At 49.2% G+C, this 20,179-nt stretch overlaps 1 protein-coding gene across 5 annotated transcripts in view; it reads right to left on the bottom strand.

Moving 5' to 3' along the window:
- The window catches only part of anks1b (ankyrin repeat and sterile alpha motif domain containing 1B), a 92,513-nt gene that overhangs the window by 71,696 nt on the left and 638 nt on the right, over nt 1-20,179 (bottom strand). The window lies entirely within an intron of this gene.

Below are 20,179 nucleotides of genomic sequence, written 5' to 3'. Positions count from 1 at the left end.
AATAATCGACCAGTAAAATATCTTTAGTGTGAGTTAATGGTGTGTTTACCACCCCGCCCCTCTATAACCAGTCTGTTTACCACCCCGCCCCTCTATAGCCAGTCTGTTTACCCACCCTACCCCTCTATAGCCAGTCTGTTTACCACCCCGCCCCTCTATAACCAGTCTGTTTACCCACCCTGCCCCTCTATAGCCAGTCTGTTTACCACCCCGCCCCTCTATAGCCAGTCTGTTTACCCACCCTACCCCTCTATAGCCAGTCTGTTTACCACCCCGCCCCTGTATAACCAGTCTGTTTACCCACCCTACCCCTCTATAACCAGTCTGTTTACCCCCTTAACCTCTATAACCAGTCTGTTTACCCCCCCTTAACCTCTATAACCAGTCTGTTTACCCCCTTAACCTCTATAACCAGTCTGTTTACCCCCCCTTAACCTCTATAACAGTCTGTTTACCCCCCCTTAACCTCTATAACCAGTCTGTTTACCCCCCCTTAACCTCTATAACCAGTCTGTTAGCATCTTTCCATGCACACAATAGACATGATTGTATCTTTTAATGCATAATAATTAGCATTAGTGTTTAAATTCAAGGACTGATTTGAGTCCACATTAATTCAGATGCTGCAGCGCCTGTGAGAGCGCCACAGTCGATGGGTTAATGTTGCATTTGAATTAAACCAACAAAGGTGGAGCGTCTTTATTAAATACGGTGTATACGTTTTACTTCCCGCCGGTGCTGATCCCGTAGGAATACAATCACGAAGAGGGTTTCCACAGATTGCGCTGTCACCTCCAAGCCTCGGCAATCCCATTTTCCCCCCCGAGATCCTCAAAACCAATCCGATTCCCACCTACGCGCTCTCAGGGGCGATCCTGCACAGCTTCCACCAGGTGTTTCCTCCTCTCTCCCACCGCGCCTGCACACCTGTCGGTGTTTTCCCAATCAAATCCCGACCAATTACAGCAACGTGTGAATCAAGCCTTTAATTCACCGGAAATGCCACTTCAGAAGGCGCCATCCACACCAGGCGCTCACACATTGTGCGGAGAAACCGTGCACGCTTGTCTGAAGTGCAACTTGCACGTAATAAATAAATATGCAGGTCAACAACGAAGACACTAAAAGGGAAAAAGCACCAGGAACCGGCATGTTCAACAGGTCAAGAGGTCGCCGCTGCCATCACAGGAAGTCATCTATCTTTGAGTCAAATTGACCTGGGGTGACCCCGCTGTTGAGACACACTCAGCAATGATTAAAACAAGACCTGAGGAATCAACAGCTGCAAAGTTTGAGGACAGATTATGGGCTGTCCGACTCCGATATTGTGTTTTGCCGTAAAATGTGTTTTAAATGTACAGGTGTGTGTGTGTGCGTGTGCGTGTGTGTTGGTGGGGAGCTGTATCAAGGCCAGCAGGAGCAGCTGCAGCCATAAATCAGTTGTTTATCAGTTAAACTAATGGCTGTGTTTGCCCGACACTTGTTTACTCCTGCCGCCGTGCGCGCTCGCCAGCCTTCTCTGTGCTTCGGGAACAACATCGATATCAAATGGCCATCGGCTCAGTAGGAGAGACGGAACATCACAGGGAATGCCAGCGGCCTCTGACCTCCGTCGCAAGCTAACGTGTCACTTGATCGGAGTGAAAGGTTGAGTGTGTGTGAGTGTGTGTGGCTGGATGAAAAGCAGCAAAGGAAGGAGGGGTAGTGGAAAAGGACAGAGGGAGCAAATTTAACAGAAGACAGAGGGAGAGCAGACAGCGGCACTCTGTTCCTAACGTCCTCCCAGAACAGCACCTTAAATAGAGATGGAAACATCCCTCGGCGCTCCTGATTCCCCGCAGGAACTCATCTGGAAGCAACGGCAGAACTAAGGTGGCAATGCCCTTAAAGAGCGGAGGGTTTTAATAAAAACGTCTTTTTGAGAGAGCTTTTTAGGAGACTCATTGATTCTATCTTTTAAGGCGGCCCACTTATAACCACCGAGGATGAGTAAGAGGCAGCGTTAAACAAACAGCTAAAAGATAAATTTGCCGCAGCGCCACCAGAACATCTGCAAAAGATTAGGCCTGACAATCAACAGGAAGTGGCTGAAACTTCCCAGAAACTGCTGATAAATACAGGCAAGTGCAGAGCACTCCGATTAATCAGCAGATAATCATTTCAGCTCTGAATCTTCCCCCAAAAGACACTTGTGCAAGTACCTAAAGCTAGCATACGCCACTAAACACAACTCATCTTTTATAGAGCACATTGATTTCCAAGAAGGGAGAGAGGACTGCTCAAGTTGTTGGATCAGAACAGTCGGTGGCATCTCGACCAGGACAAGTTGCAGGAGGATGTAGACTCAGGAAAAACAGGACAGAGTGGCACATCGTCTCGTCCACCTCCTTTAATAGCCGGTGAGAAGCAGAGGGGAGGGAAGTGCCAGCCCTTTTCACCGCTGCCTGCATCGATTTACACTGCAGCCTTTCCGTTTAGGCACAATATGCAGAGCTGCAGACAATCAATCTGTGCATGTACGGACTGCATGCATGTGTGAGCGCGTGCGTGTATCTCTCCCAGGAAACCCGGCACTCAGGAAGCAAGAGAAAGCCTCAGACCCCCACTTAGCAACAGCCAGCCACGTTTCCATCTGGATGGCCATTGATTTAGCCTGGATCTGTAGCATTATGGATGGGGAACGTCAGCTCAGGCTCGTTATCCGTGTGGAATGAACTTATCCAAGGAAGACCGGAATCATCTTTAAGCACACTTTAAACCAAGGGAGGAGGATTCTTGTTTTCCCCTGCTGAGTTCTGAACGCTAAGCTAACATGTGACCATTCAAATCAAATGACAACAGAGGCCGATGAGAAGGCAGAAGTTTGCAGGCCGCTTTACCCTCTGGCGGCTCATCAGGTTAGCGACAGACGCAGCGCGTCCGTCTTCATTCCCCGCTCCGCCACGGCCATAATTAGCCACGTGGTCCTGATAGAAATCATGAAAAAGTGCAATCAGACAACGGCACGCTGCGCCGCTCTTGGAAACGCAGAACACAGAGACCCAACATTTAGAATTTTACACACTTTCCGTGGTGAACAGAGCGACAGCTGTGTGTTTGGCGTGTGCGTGAGCGCAGGATCGGGGCAGTAACAGCGACCCGTGGCTATATATGGTCTGAGCTAGAGACCGTTCCACCGTCTCCAAAGTTCTAAACAATGAGTGACTCTGAAGCACAACTGTGGCCTCCAGTCTCAGTTTATCTCCCTCTTGCAGCTCCCGTTTTGTCTTTACAGAAAAATGGCCTTAAAGTTGCATGAAAAACAGCCACATCAGCGCTTCTAACCTGGCCACTGTCCATTTCACCATGGCAACCGACCTACAGTACATGCTAGTGTCCTGCTACTGTGAGCCCAGTACCAGATGACCTATTTACTTTCTAATTTTTGCAATTAATATTACAACAAAAGCTGCAGCAGCATTTCAGCAGTTCAGGTTGAGGAAAGGACAGATCGGCTGTTCCGGGTGGCAGATTTGTGTCCTTCGATATCGTCCAACAGCAACGTTAGTGTTGACGCTGCTGCGTACAGTAAGTGTGAATCTCAGCTGTCGCCGGGCATTGATCCCACTTATGACGTGGGTTTGGGGTTTGGTGGGTCTTTTTTTTAAAAAACGATAGGTGTTGAGCTCGCTTGCCAAGGCTTTTTTGAATCCCTCCCAAGAAGCTTGAAAAACAAGCTCTGCTCGGCTGGAGAACGCTCAAGAGATAATGACTCAGGTGGGGCACCAAACTGTGCTAAACCCAGGATTTCACCAGCTCCTTTCCCATCAACCTGCAACCAGCTAAAATCTCCTCAATACAAACAAATGTAGCGAACCCTTAACACAGTATGTTTATTTAGACTTGTAGAATAAGTAGAATAAGATCGACGCCACTTTAACGTTAGTTGGATTCCTGAGAAAAACAACTTAGCTTAGCATAGCTAGCCGTCTCCAGTGTCTGTTTACAGGTGAACAAATATCTTTAATGCTTTCTAGGAAGCTGCTACACGCTGCTTGAATGTCTAACGCAGTGACGAGGCCCCGACGATGAATCACGCCGTCGTGTTTATGCACTTTTCCTGGCCGTGACTTTGCTGATTGAGAGCGCTCGTTTTTTTTTTTAACCCTATTTCCATATGAAAAACGTTGCGTCCTGCGGATGCTCGGCACGTTTTTCCACGATCTGTCATCCCCCGTCGCTCTCTTTGCCCCCTCCATCTGTTACACCCTGGAACCTGAAAATAAATAACGCGATTGCTTTCCAAGTTTTCTTCCATCTTAATTGCTATTCTCTATACTAACTTGCCAATCACAGGCCCTGCAGCGTGCACACACTCACACAAGCGCGCACGTAGGCCAGCCAGCGTTCACAGACAGCTGCATGCAATTACCCGCCACAGAAAGCTATTTAAACACAAAATTCAAATCGGATCTATCAAAATGGCTCCTCATGAACGTCTATAATCCTGCAAAATGTGCGCAGAAAAGTGGCGTTTTGAGGGTTGAAATCCGCCTCAGCTTGATAATGGAGCAAGTTGTCTCCTCTCATCCGCAGGGATAACCAGATTGTCACCCTTGTAGACATCGTGTGTTCGGAACAGGTGAGCGCGGCCAGCGACGCCCTGTGCCATCTTTTCCCCACCTACTGCACAAAATACAGACGCGGGAGAGAGTTATTTGTGGGTTTTTGAAGGCAGAAGGCAATTAAATCAACACAGCCCCAAACACAGAACTGGGAGGCTTATTTAATAGAAGGTTATTGCATTAGAGAGCATTCGTTTACCTCAATTATGCCTACAGGGAATAAATATCCAGTGTCTTTCGAGCTTTCCCGGTGCCTCAGAGGCTATCTCCCAAAACTAATCATCTGAAAAGCACCTCTAGCTTACATGATAAAGGAGTGTCTCCTTGTGGTTGCAGTATTCTGTCAGACATAATAAAGGTCTGTTTGAAAACACACACACACACACACACACACACACACACACACACACACACACACACACACACACACACACACACACACACAGAGTCGGGCAGAACTATCCTGCTGTGAATCAATCTGGCTGTGCCGATCACATTCTCGCTTATTTTAAAGCTAAAAACAACAGTACGCCGATATAAAACACAAAATCCTTCCTGCCTCTTCAACCAAGACTCTCAGATGAAGCGTCCAAGCAGGACTCAACATGAGTTGTTTTTTGGAATGAGCTGAAATGAAAAGAAAGGCATCTAAAATTCTTTATGAGGTTTTACAGGTTGGACACATTCTTTACTTCTATAATGATCCTGGCGATTACGCAGTCGCGTGGGCTTATAATATTCCACCAGTAGGGGGCGCTGTATCACCACAAAACTGATACAATTCAATAAAAACAACTTCACGGCAACTTCCTGTCTGCCACAATCTGCTCATATACATCATATATTCTCCACAGCTTGCCGACCTGACCCGCATGCGTGCCAGACCCTGCATGCCTCATGGCGGAGTCACATGCTGCAAGTGCCTTAATTGGAAATTAGCATATCGGTTCCCTCTCTCGTCCAAACCGATCAAGAAGATGGAGTACCCCAGGTCTAACCCAGATCAGGCTTTGGATCCTCTCACCCGGCACAGCCGCAGGCGTGGAGAACATGTTGTCGAATGCACGAGGGCGGCCCCGCCGTCAGAGGTGCAATTTGACCGTTGGGACTCTTGAAGACGCCCTCCCACGCATATGCAAATCTCTGGCAGATGACATCGATGGAGTCGTGCAACACACGCCCAGCGCGAGTCAGCTGCGTTATAACAAATGTATAACGGCGGCGCTCTCTTACTTTGCTGTAAATTTACGGCGGCGCGGGAGCAGAGGCCGCCGCTAATGTATCCTGTAAAGCGCTGATGCCGATGAGTTCATAAACAGCACACCCTGCTCGCAAAATGGGTCACTAGGGCAGCCATTAAGGGCCGCACGGATTAAAGAAAATAAGCAGCCGTTAAAGGAAAACATTAAAAGTCAAATTATGCCGTAAGACTGTCGAGAAAAGCAGTTTTAGTAGGGGAAGAGGAGGGCAGCCACTCGGGGTGGGTCGTATTACTCCATAGTTTAGGCTTTTATCGGCCCTGCGTCAGTCGAGCTCTGGTAAGAGGAGCTGTGTTCAAGGCCTTAAAGGTATGAAGTAATCGGAGTCGAGTAGAGATGGCTGATTATGCTAAATGCTCTCTCGTGGATTTGGAGGGCTCTTGGAAGACACGCCACTCCCCCCAAACAGTGAGATCAGCCGTGCGTATAATGGCAGGAAAAATTACTGTTACACGCAGATTTGCATCCATGTCTGTCAGCGAGTACAGGAGCTGAACACGGACGGCATCGTGGGAAATGCCCACTTGCCCCTCCCCCCGTTACATCAGGCAGGAGGAGGGCTGCGTGGGAACTCTGAGAGGAGGCAAAATAATGCTGATCTGGGTACTTCAAGATGTGTAAACTAGATGATTCTGGTCCATTTAACTCAGATGGTGCATCATCACATGTTTTTACGTTCAGATCTGCCCTTTAGAGTGTTTTAAGAAGTCCAGCAGCAGTAAAGTCACACTGTTTTCTCCCTTTTATACAATCTAATACTGGTGGGTCGGCAATAAGCCCCCGTGATCGAAATCACGATGAAAATATCCTGGCTGCGGAGTGGAAGCGTTATCTTTGTTTCCCACACACCAGGCAAAGATCTTTAACCTGATATTCTACATCAAAAACTAATAATCCATCTCCCGAAAGTTGGTTTTCGGTTGGCTCCAACTGATGGCTTTTCTGAGCTCTACTCTCCGACCGGCTGCCATGTGGTCGTTCCCAGTGGGAACGCTGCGCCACCGGACCGGGTTTATCCTCGGTGGGCCGGCCGACAAAGATCCGTTTGGACCCCCTCAGGAGCCGAGAGCGCCTAAAGTTTGGGGGGGAAAGGAAGTGGAAACCTTTAAAACAGGCTGCATTTCAAAAGCTTTAAATATGCATGTGCTGGAGTAGTTACGCAATTATTTATTTATTCATCTGCATGGACGGTGGGCGCTGGCGTCTCAGAGAAGGTCTCTCAGGGGTCATTGTGATTCTCCTCCTGCCCCCCCCCACCCCCTGCAGCTGCGTGTGCGTCTCCTCTTCGCACCTCCCCTCCGATTTCATCTGCCAATGTCACGCTTGTCTCTGGGTTCACAGCAGCACCTCGCAGGCTCTCCAACACCCCCTCCATGCGCTCGCTCCTCTTGTGATGACAGAGGGTAACAGAGACACGTGCTGGCAGGGATTTCCAGGAAAGACGAATGGCAGCACGCAAACCGTTCTCACCAGGGCTTATAAAAAATGCACGCGGGCACGCACGGCCCTTAATTTACGCTGCCTATAGAGTACGAGCAGCTTTAGCACCGCGACCAAGAACAAAAGAGTCCTAAGCCAAAAGCAAAATCCTTCAGCTGGGACATATTAGCTTAAAAACACACATCCGTGCAGAGGATTTTGACGCAGAGCAGTTTAATTCCACACGCCTGTCAAGGCGACTGATGTGGGACAGCGACTCCAAACACCAACACCATGGATCACAGCAGCAGCGCCCACACTGGCAGGTGATAATACCAGTTCGATGAGCCCAAAAAGTGGAGCCGGGTTTCCAGACGCCAGGTCAACAGCGTGGGACAATCGTGTCACCGCAGTGGTGTGTGTGTGTGTGTGAGCTAACAACTGGTGTGGAAGCAGGCTAAAATGGGACGACTGCAGGTAGGAGTTATATAGAACTGGATTCAATTATCCACCTGAGCCGGATATAAAATGAATAAGTGGTTTGGAAGGTTTTAAAGAGCCGTGAAAGCCCCGCACATGTGGCAATTCCACAGCTCGCCGGCACAGATGGCAAAAAAAAAAGGCCATACAACCTCTGCCACCCCTCAACTAACCTTTTTTTCCCCGTTTAAAATCGGCACCAGACAAACTCAAATCCTCCAAAACCACAGCGCTCGCCTGGAGTCACTGTTGCAGAGCCACTTCCCACTCACTCATCCGAGCGGAAATAATCCCGTTTTCTGCTAATAACCCAACCTGCGCGCATCTTAACGTTCAATACCAATAAAGTCCCAAGGATTCACAGCGGCGTGCCGCTACATCAAATAATGACTCAGCAGATATGAGACTGCAGAGAATCTGCAGCTCTGGATGTTCGGATTTTACGACTCGGACCGTCTGCGGAGGGAGGTTAAACACTCCGAGTCAAACACGGCGGACAGCCCTGACCTGTGCCGCACGCCTTCCTGATATCAGATGATGCACTTCCGTCTGCTGCACGTGGCTCTGCAGCAAAACACCTGGCGTCACATTTCGGATTCCTCTTAAATTTATGGGCTGGGATGGGACGGAACCGGGGAACGCAAAGACATCTACATAAAGTGCCGCATCGCCATCCCAAAGAGGCAGACTTATGTAATCCAACACCTGGGTGTAATAAAGTACAGACCCTTGAACTCCTAAAGTAGGAATAGCTGTCGGTGCATCAGCATTTCGATCCTTTCAGCTCGTTTGTTAACAGACAGGATTTAAGGGCTCCGGCAATGTTATCGGCTGTGGTTGTTAAACAGGAAGGATTAAAAATGCTATACTATATTTAGGCATATTAGCAGTCCTGTGAGGCTCAATAAAAGTCAGAGATGATTTAAAAATAAAGGATTTGGCTGCAGTTACTATTGCGCATTGAGCAGAAGAAAAAGCTGGAGTTAAATCACACCATTGTTCATTTATAGGCCGTTCAGGGGATCCAACACACTTAACTGGTCCGGTTGCCCCAATATTATCAGTGTCTTGGGAATTTTAAGGGTCTTTCTGACTGAAAGCAGGCAGAATTATGCCAGCCTGCTCCTGCAGGGCATTAGGATGACGTCCTTTAACTGATCACAGGCAGAATCTTTCTTCTTCAAATCTTTCCTAGGACAATCATGCTAATCAACATGCTAACAACAGCACAGCAGTCTCCAGAAAGAGGTGGGATGTAATCAGTCCAGTAAAAGGCAAAAGTAGTTCCCAGCGTCTGTCTCAAAAACACATCACTGACTAAAGCCATTTATCACTCATTCTTATCTTTGCACATGTCATGATCAGACCTGAACGTCGCAGACAAACAAAAGACCAACACTGGCTTTTACAAACTCATGAGGATCCATTCTGTAGAGAATGGAAACATCTTTACTGTCTTATCGTGACAAAGCTCCCTGAAACACGCAGACACGCCACTCTCCTTTTCACACAAACCCCACTGCCCTAACCTTTTGACCCCCCGCGGAGCTCTGTTTAGCTCGGCCAAGAAATCCCAGAAAGAAAGCCTCTCTCCTCGTCCCGTTTTTCTCTGGCTCATCTTTTCAGTCTCCGGGGAACACCCAGCATACAGACTGCCTCTCCAGCGTCGAGGAGAAACAATGTTACAGGGTTTTTAATTTAACCGAGATCGTGGGAGGGGGGTTGACGTGTGTGAGCCGTGGAGCCACCCTGCGTCGTGTTGACAGGGGTTGTTATTATCACAAACAGGCAGATGTGTGAGGGGGGTCAGATGACAGAATGATGGGGGGGTAGACAGCCAGCAAGGTGGCATACCGATGCAGCCAGGAAGGAGGGGGACACCACGACGCTGCGTTCAGGAGCACGTGTATCACATGCAAAGTGTTGAGCCCTATGGATCCCCTGCTGAGCTTCATTAACATCTGCCACCTTCTCCTCTGATTGCAGGTGTTATGATAATACAAAAACTAAGGATCAGGAGAGGATTGCCGTCGATTGCTGCGAACCAGCGGCTACAGCAGAACTCAGCAGCCCCTCTTTTCTTCTGTGTTTGCAAAAACCTACAAACCGGCTCAATACAGTTGTCAGCAGTGCTCATTTTCAGCTAAATGACTCTGCTATGCTACCATTACGCGTCCAGGCAGAGCCGTAATTCACAGTTAATGCCATAATGATTTAAAAAAGCTGAGAAGAACCCCAGAAGGCAGGGAGGATACGTGAAATGAGAGTGTATGTCTCACCGACACACCCTCCGCTATATTCCCTTTAATGCATTAGAGTGTCAGGTGGGACGACGTGGCGTGCAGTTACCACGATGATTCATCGGCAACAGGGGAAGCTGGCGAGGACTCCTCCATATCAGATCGATAAAACCTCAGCTAGGCAGAGATTCAACTCCCACGTGAGCAAAACCACAGTGGGAGGAGGAAGGGGGAGCCCTCTGGGTTGTGGGAGAACTCTGAAGGATTGTGGGTACTCAGCCTGCTGTATTACAATGTTTTTATGTAGGTTTTAAAAGGGGGGTGGATCTAAATCTTGGCATCTCGTAGCTCGGCTTGGGAGAAACATTTATCTGATTGCACTTCACAGCAATTTTCCCTTCAGCTTTATATCTGGACCTCTGCAGTCGCTGTGATCTCGAGTCAATTACTGGTTATTTGTTTTAAATGCCAGCCTGGACCGTGACTGAAGGCGCAAACACAAACTCCCTCTCGAGATTGTGTTCATGCTTAATTTAAAGCTGACTAAAGCCTGAAATGGCTTTCCTTTAAATCCTGCTCCTCCAACGTGCTACAGTATGCGAATACCAGTTAAACTAATGTGAGACCTCGCTATCGTGATCCCAATCCTCTGAGATGGAGATTAGCATATTAAAAATGGCTTTTTTTATTCAATTAAGCACCTCGATTTCCCACATATACATGACAGAGTGAGGTTTGGGCCACATCCATCCATTATGAAAAGACCAACATTTCAATGTAAAATTGAAGAAGAAAAAAAAAAAGGAAGGAAGGACATTCAGCATGAAGTTCTACAACGCATTTTCAAGGGTAGTGACACAGCTCCTGGTTCCTGCAGGCACGGACTGAAAAATGCTAAGTCACAGCCTCGGGGTTGGAGAAACCATGCAAGCACAAGCCCGTCGGCTCTGGTGACATAACAGTCCAGGGAACTGCATCAACAAATTAGCTGTTTATTAGAGGGGTCACAACCTCAAAGCCCCCATTATACTCAGCTTAGACAGAAGGGCATTCAAGGAGAACTGCATCGATTTAGAATGAGCCAAAGAACACAACATTCTCCCACACAGACACGCACTGTACCTCTGCGCTCATATTTAAGGCATATTGTTAATCTCTGGAGCTCCTGCCTCGTGCCATTGTAGCAGACGCTCGGGGAAAATGTTTCCCGGCTAAAAACTGTGCAGTTTGAATTCTAATATATGTATTTTGTACGTTTCAATACTCCTGATCCGCTGTGTTCCTGTCGGATCTGCATACCCAGTCACAAAGATGCTGTCAGCCATGCAGCCACGCGTAGATGTTGCTCAGTCGTCAGGGTAAATATCTGAAGTAGTGGACTGGAAATATGGAAATAGAACCGCTCACGTAATCTAAGCTATGTAACAGGCGTATCTGTGACATAGCATCTCTGCCCCGGCCCTCCGGCCTCGGGGCGACACCCACTGGGACGCGTCGATGCCCCGACGCGGCCTTCCGTGGCAGCAACAGACGGTCAGTCAACAACTCGGCTTGCTCAACTCGGGAGGCAGAACACGGAGACGGAGGCCGACTGCTCCCGCTGAGACACGGGGCAGATGACAGCCGGGGCGGTTGCGGGTGAGCTCGGCGCCGAGGAGTGGCAGGATGAATTGTGAAAGCGGCGTTTGGCTTGTGGAAACGGCCTGGGTGTCAGTCAGCGTCAGAACGAATGACAGGTTCAGAAAACGCTGATGCTGGGTTCAGATTTTAATTCAAAAGGAAAAGAAAGAGATCGAATGAGGGAGGGGGGGGGCGTGTCGGGCCCCCTCTCTGTTCCTTAACCTCCTCTGTGAATATCAGATGTTACTGAAGCTCATTTTATCTCGCACACAGTCTCAAACCCCCAGTGTGGCTGAGATAAGTTCAGCTGCTAGCTTCCGTTTCATATTAACGCGTTTGCCTGCAACAGTGTTTAAAGAGAATGGTGCGTTCAAGACGCAAGCGAAACCCACGGATTAAAGAAAGCTTCCGCTCGCTCTCCACCTGCAGATGTTAAGATTTCTCTGATCATTGGTCATGGTGCTCAACACTGCCCCCCTCCGCCGTCAGCGGTACTGCAAGCTTATTTTTCACTAACCTTGAGAATAAATGAGCCTTAGAGACAGGGAAAATACACAAGACACAGCGGCTCACAAGGAAAACAGAGACACTTTATGAAAGAAGACAGACTCAAACTGGTGAGTATAAAAGGTTGGGAAGTTGGGAGCCAAATCTTGGTATTGAAAAGGAAAAGTCCTGAAAATAACATGAATGAGCGTTTCTGGGCTTTCCCATGGCTATTTAGAGTCCAGACGGACGCTGGAGCCTGGCTGGAGCTCACATTTTTCCATATAAAAACATCTTTCTTTAAGGATTGTTGTAGCCTCATGTTGTGATTTGAATTTTCCCCCAAATGATGACATTTTCAGTCGAGAAATTAAAAAAGAGCAGCCATTCTGCCAGAGCACAGTGCGTGAGAGTTCATTTAAATTAAAGTGAGCAGCTGAAGCAAAATCCACAAGAGCCAAAATAAATATATTTATGACTCCCTCGGCATGTTAGCAGCTAGCATCTGTCAACCTGGCAATTAAAATGAAACGAACAAGGGGAGGAAATCCCTTGGATTAAATTAAAATCATAATATATAATAATTTTCTTAATGCATCCAATCATCCCACACACGGCTGCTTTGATGAGATTTGAGAGTTTTCCTGGGATTCCCGCATGGAAGCACAGAAATCCGGGAAAATTTAGAATAAAGGGAGGCACAAGTGCAACAAATCCAGACCCTCAACCAGACCCTCAACCAGGCACACGAGCCGCTGGATGGTTTAATGACTCCCATCATTGCGGTCAGCTTATTTACCCCCGTCTCCTCCATCATCACCGTGGCAACGCTGTATGTGTTTTTACTGAGAGCACAGGTCTTCCGATTTTCCCACTACAGCAGGACTCAACAATGGGTCTCATCCTGCCCTGGATGCTTTTAAATCAACCACATATTCAAACATTTTATAAATGATCCTGTTATTGGTTGGAGCCGAAGGCTTCTGAAGGGGGGAGGACGGGCCGATCCTCTTGGGCCCTTAAAGATGTTCGATGGGCTGAAATATCACCCTGATGCATTTCAGAACGCATTATTGGCTGCGTCTGCAAACACAGAAGTGTGCGCACCCAGATGATGGGAGAGCAGTGAGGTCGAGCCAGAACCAACACATTATACAGCTTTGAACGCCGGAGGTTTCGATCCTCATCATTAAAGCCCCCCCCCCCAGTTTAAATCTGGAGTGGGAGAGGCAAAAATAGAAAGAAACAGTGCGGAGGAGAGGCAGAGGAGGCCCGGTAGAAAATCCATAGCCTGTCTGTTATCCGACTGATAATTGGTTTTCCCCTCTAAGCCCTTCAACCCCTCTCCTACCTACCCCGCCAGCTACCACTGCCCCCCCACCCACCCATCCACCCATAACCTGGCACATTCTCAGACTCAGCAATGGAAATGCATCATTTTTCCAGATTCACCCAAATGCCACGCCGCGCAACGAGAGCCTGGCAACCCCCCCCCCCCCCCGGAGGTCTCACTATCAGCGAATGCCCCCCCACTGTTCAGAAACAATAAAAAACTCCCAAACAATGCGTGCATCAACACAAAGGGGGATGAATGCGCACGCAGTCAGACTTCCGCAGTTGTGATTAGCATGAAGTGTGTAATCAGTGAATGGCCTGATTAGCAGGTTACACTACAGAGCAAGACAAAGGCATCCATTTACTCATCCCCTTCCAAAAAAGCAAAAAAATGGGGGGGGGGGGGGGGGGGGGGGCTGGGGGTGGAGTCACAAGGGAGAAGCTATAAAAATCCCTTTAGCTGTGCAGTGATGCCAAAAAGGCAGACAAGGAGCAGAGAGACAGGCACACATGTGTACGGCCAGAAGCAAGAAAGATTAATGCACGAATCAACAATACAGAAATACAAGATGGCAAAAGGCAGGGGGGGGTAAGAAAGACAGAAAAGACACCAGGGGACATACACGTCACTGTCCACAAAAGGTTGGTGTGTTGGCTGAAGTCTGCAGGGGGGATCTGAGCGTTCACGTTGTCATCATTCTGAACCGCTTAGTCAGCAGAAGTTCCTCCAAAGCAAAGGGTGTGTGTGTGTGTGTGTGTGTGTGTGTGTGAGTCGGAAGAGATCCACTGTCCAGAATCTTCCTGGGCCGATGTGGGAACATTGTTGCCCTTTAGGATATCATCATTCATACCAAGGTGTGCTTTAATACAGGTTGTCAGGAGGTCCAATCACTATCTGACCTGTCCCACGGGAGGGAAGGGGGGGGGCGGGGGGGGGGTCGCCAGGTGTGTGAACATGCATGTACAGCCTGAAGCCAAATACACGCTACACCTTCCCGCCGGCACACAAACACTCTTTGTTCCCTACAAAACTCCCGTTCTGCTAATGTTTTTCCTCATTTGGGGAGTACAGGAGGCTCCTCCCTTGCTGGAAGACGTGTCCTTTCTTTCTTTCCTTCTTTCCCTTCTTGCCAATCTGGCTGTAGGTCCAGAATAATGCGCCACAGGCAAGCTAGAAGAGCTGTTTTTGGAAACACACTGGCCTTTTCTTCAGTCAGTGGAGTCTTATATTTAACCATCATGCATAAACAATCTGCAGAGAAACACAAACCCGGCTGTTTTCTCAACGCTGCAGCTCGTTGGAGATAAGTGAGGTCCTGAATTTGGAAGTGGGACGCAAATGAGTCCACACTGGAAGAAGTGGTCTTAATTTTTCATTCAGCAGTTTGAGGGCAGATGAATATTTGATGCCTTTTTAAAAAGGCTCATTCGTCACAGACAGAGGATGAGAATTATGAGGTTCACGGCATGACGGACCTTTGGAGAGGGTCCAGTTCGAGGCTCCAGAAGAAAGAGAAGGCTGGTGATGAGCCATCTAGGAGAGGGGAGGAGACCCAGGCAGATGACACTTCAAAATACGCACCCAGCTTTGAAGTTTAGAGTCCGAATCTGTAATTAACTCAAATATACCTGTGCTGAAGTGCAACAGACTGAGATAAAGCTGCAGCTAAACTAGCTTTATGACCGTAAACTCGCCGTTTCTCTCAATAATGTGAGAAACAGAAACGGCAGCAGGCATCTCAATGGCATTGGCAAAGCCCTGTGGGAAATATGGATGTTGTTGGAGACTTCCTGCTCAAGGTAAATTACTTCCTGTTTGCCCTGGGTGAAACAAGACGTCGGCTTTGTTGGGAATTAATCGCGCGGGGAGTTTATCTGGATGTCCAGGTCGGGGATTTCATTTCAAGAGCCCACCAAACACACACATGGTGCCGTCCCGGGCCTCCCAGCATGACGGCGTTAGCATTTCCAGCCCTCTCCGCTCTGCATCTCATCGACTTCAAAAGCAGTGCTTCATTAACGACAGCCATCTATTAGGGAGCTGCGCGCGTGCACGTGCGCGTGTCGCGGTAGATTAGCGCGACGGGCTGGACGTCACAGCTCTCCCTCTCTGCATGGAGCCTCTTTGTCTCCTCCACTTAGAATCAAGATGTTTTCCCCTCCAGGAACTAAAGACAACATGGCCGGGGCCAGAGGTGTTCCACGGCTGCTCGAGGGAGGAGCGAGGAGAAGAAAATCACTGCAGCCTTACACTCCTGTCATTGATGCCAGATTTGGAAAAGAAAAAAAAAAAGTTGAACTTCCTGATGAGCAACATGGCAAAAACGCAGGAAACATTTGATCGCAGTCCCAGTTGCCCCCAAACAGCCGTGAATCCACCAACATAACGAAGCCGAGCTACCTGCACGACGGGGAAGGGGCGTCTTGATTGGTTTATTACCCCCGGAACACACGAGTTAACGGTAGAGAACAAGTCTGAACCTTTTTTGCGCCGCGCCATAAATCCGTGTTGTGTTTTGGTTTCTATCGGGCCTATTTTCAGCTAACACCCCCCTCCCTCCCTTCACATTTTGCCCTCTTTCTCTGCCGTGAGACGGCCACCACTAGTAAATCACAGGATATCATAGACGGAAGCGCTTTTTACAGGAGCTGCAGATTCCCCAAATTCCCCATTTGCCACCGTCGATAAACGCCAAAGGCCGACCCAGGAGCATGATGGGTAAAATGTGGTGATAACAGATGTAGCATGGAGGGTTGGGAGGAGGGTATTCTGTGATAGGTGAGCAGGGAGGAGACGGTTGGAGAGAGACAGAGACAGAGAGACACACAGAGAGACAGACAGAGGGGGGGTGGGGGGATCATGTAGTGGTGGAAGAGAGAGCCAGAGAAATATACCGAGTGTGAATCCAGGACAACAGATGGAAGGAGAATGACTGACATTTGAGAGGGAAAAACATGGAAAACGACTGAGGGAAGGACAAAAAGTGACATTGGCTTAGAGAGAGAGACAGACAGAGAGAGAGACAAAGAGAGGGCGAGAGATGAACAGAGACGGAGAGACAGACAGACAGACAGACAGACAGAGAGTGAGAGAGACAGAGAGACAGAGAGAGGGCGAGAGATGAAGAGAGACAGACAGACAGACAGACAGACAGACAGACAGACAGACAGACAGACAGAGAGTGAGCGAGACAGAGAGAGGGCAAGAGATGAAGAGAGACAGACAAACAGACAGACAGGAAAAGAGAGACAAAGAGAGGGCGAGAGATGGACAGAGGGAGAGACAGAGTCAGCCAGAGAGACAAAGAGAGGGAGGGAGGGAGGGAGGGAGGGAGAGCGAGAGAGGTTTCTTGGCATTGTACTCCAGCAGAGTTTGGCCTGGACCCTTAAGAATATGCAGCCTCCGAGATTGATCACACACACGCACAGACCCAAATATGCGCACGTGCGCACACACGCTTTATTAGTTTGGCCCCCAGTAAACTCGGTGCAGCGTCGCCAAAGCTGACAGCCAAGGAGTCAATAAATTACTCTGGCAGCACTTAATATTTGTGCTGCTCAGAGCGACGCAGGATCAGACCCTTTCTGTAGCCATCCCAGAGAAACGGGAACCATTAAAAGGCTATTTATAGCACTCTATATGGTATTGTTCATAAGTTGCTCAAGGGTGGAACAATTAATCACACAATGATCTTAATGGCAACTCGGACGAGTGCGATACCCAATTAACGTAAAACCTGTCTGGGGAAAAAAAAACAGCCTGAATTTCCATTAAAATTCCATCAAAACTGTAGCCAACAGTTATTTAATATCATAAAATACGCGTCCATGCTAATGGAATGGACGCATAGCGCGAGCGGCGCCCTCCGTGGTTGACCTTTAACCTGTAGCGGCTGTCCTGACCGCCACAAGCTCTTGGACATTTACGCTCAAAATGATGATGATGTCTTGGTTTCCAGAAAGTGAGCTAAAGTGCCGCGGCGGCGAAAGGTGGCTTGAAAAAGCTCTCAGAGGTTTCCTTCTTCATTCTGAATAAACAAGACTGAAACCGGTCAATGCGCGACACTCCCGGAGCCCCCTGCTGTGAGCTACAAAGCTAGCTTCATAGCGCTAGCAGAGGAAGTCACCAGGACGTAGATGTCAGCGAAGAGTGCCTGCGAGGACGCCAATTAAAACCGAGGAAGGTTTTAGGTCTGCGCCTCCCCTGGGGGGTCACTCTGCTCCGCTGAAAGGTTACGTGTCTCCAGAAGAAGGCAGGTAAACAGCCGGCGTGCCGAGGGAATGGGCGTCGACGGATCGGCCATCCGCGCTGCCACTCGTGCGCCGTAATCGCGTGGACTTTCGGCCGCCATCGCTCTCCTCGCCGGTTGTCACGCGCACAGAACAGTCTCATTTCTCAGTTAGTTGTCGTCAGGGTCGCCTGTTCCTCGCCGCTAACCTGGCGGCGCCTCTTAATGCAGATAAATGGAAACCGTGGAGCGCAGCAGTGCGACCCAGTCCGAGTGGGTTCAGATCATTAATAAGAACTCCGGCTCCTCCAGCACCATTAAGTAGCAGTTAGCATTTGATTAATGCTAATTACAGTGCTGAAAACACCTTGTTTGTAATACAGGCAGCGTCACTTCAATAAAATATAAGATCTTTTCTCCGTTTACCCAAGAGACTTAAAAACCGACCACGTGAGTGTTTTCCTCGCACCAATGAGAAGAGGAGAGGAACCATAAATGAGATGAGATTACCCAGTATTGATTTTCCAGCGTGCGCTCTGACTGGCCGGTGACGACACCCTCTGTTTATGTCCGTGTTCATGTCCCACTTGGCGGTTTAGGGCCATTCTTTCCCTGAACGGCGGAACCTCATGACTTTGGAATGCTACGAGCGGCTCAGAGGCCTTAAGATGGGAAAGTATGCGCCGGTTTCCCGGCGATGGCTCCCGTGGCGTTGTCCCGCCTCCGCCGTGGGTCTGTTAGAATTATTTCCTCTGCTATCGCAATTGGGGGAACTGGTCGGTAATCAGTTCTGCAGGAAGTCAAATAAAAGGGAATTTTTGGTTCGTCCTCCTGTCTCGGACTTCTCACACCGGGGACATCTTTCTCTCGGACCGGCGCCGATGTCGCGCCTCGTCCAACCTCGATCCAACCGGAGCTTCTAGCTCCGAGCTCGGGTCATTGCGCAACAGTGACGCTCCACAAAGGTCAGAGGGCCTGAAGTCGTGAGGGGTGGTCCTCCAGACGTGTCAAATGTCTCGGCAACACGCGCAGCACAAGCTTGGACAGACAACAGACAACAGACAACAGACAACAGACAACAGACAACAGACAACCTACAACCTACAACCTGTGGAAAGAACAAGCGATGACAGGAAACCACCAGCGAGTTGACAAAGGAAGCCGAGCGCCGCAAGGTCTCCGCAGCTTTCTCAGTTCTGCCCTCTCCAACTGACTTCAGTGCTGATAGGACGACCGCAGCCTCACAGTATCGCCTTTACAAAACCTCCTCCGGCACTTTCTTGCTAGGGAGAAACCTGCGCCGGACCCCTGTGCCCGAGGGCCCGGGGCAGGGCTCCTCCCATGTAGCCTTTGAACTCCTAATCACCTGCCGCGGCCTCGCCTTCGAGACAGAGAGGGTGGCGCTGGGGGGCTGGGGGAGGCCGGGCGGTGGGAGGGGGGCAACAAGACCCTCGGCGGTTGTTCCAAAGGACCTCCGGAAGTTCTGAGGTTTTCGAACGCGAGAAAATCCGACCCACAAACAGCGTAAGTAACTAGTCCCTCTGCTCCGCTTCAAACATGTTGCAACGTTGCGGAATGCTTCAAAAACACCTGCCCGGAACATTCCAGGGGTTAAGTTGGAACAGGTGATCCCCGGCATCCACTTTTCCTCCCCTCCCCGGTGAGGCTGCAGCCGATGTTCAAGGAATTCGAGAGGCGAGAAATGCTGTGAAACGGAACGGTGACACTGCATCAGCACAAAGCCCGGCCCGGCTGTGTGCTCGCACCAGCGCCGCTGAGCTCTTCTGCTTTTATTCCTTCTGCTCTGCGGCGTCCTGCTTTCAAAATCCTCAAGTTGGTCCATGTTTATTTCACAACCGGTGGCACAAACTGCAGAGAGAAAGGTTTTTTGGGGTTTTTTTTGCTGTCGGTGCACGCTAAGGCCCTCCAGACTTAACTTTTTTGGTCAAAACTGCCGCGTTCAAGGTCAAAGGGTGAATGCAAAGGAGCCTTCCGTTATCTGAAACAAGATGAACAAATAGGACGCACCGAGGGGACGAGGCAGGTAACAACAAAAACCCATGTTTCTGAATATTTTCTGGGACAGAACCCAACAAACGCTGAGCTTCCCTGCAGCCAAAGAGAACATCGTGCACGCCAGATGTCAGCCCGGAGCCCAGCGCGGCGTGGACCCGCACACATGCTCAGGCTGTGCAGGACTTCCTTCTGTCTTTAGGTGCACGTTGCTTCACATCGCACTATTTGTGACTTTGCATAACAGACTTCCTTGTCTGTCTGTTCCTCTCCTGTGTGATGCACCACGTTGCAAATGCAGCTCTTTCCCCATCACCGGGGCCAAATGCTGCTCATTTTGGTGTGAATATCTTTGATAATGTGCAACAAGGTCCGTTTGACCGTCACTGACCTATGATGAAGCTAAATTATGCCTCATTTTGCGGCATGGAAACCACTCCAGGAATCCCCCCGCCTGCACTCGGGGTTCTCCCCGATCTGTGGCCATGTAAGCG

This window comes from Takifugu rubripes, chromosome 18, assembly GCF_901000725.2.
Source record: "Takifugu rubripes chromosome 18, fTakRub1.2, whole genome shotgun sequence".
Classification (NCBI taxonomy): Eukaryota; Metazoa; Chordata; class Actinopteri; order Tetraodontiformes; family Tetraodontidae; genus Takifugu; species Takifugu rubripes.
The sequence above is the reverse complement of the archived record's forward strand: the minus strand, read 5'-3'. Positions and strand labels throughout refer to the sequence as shown.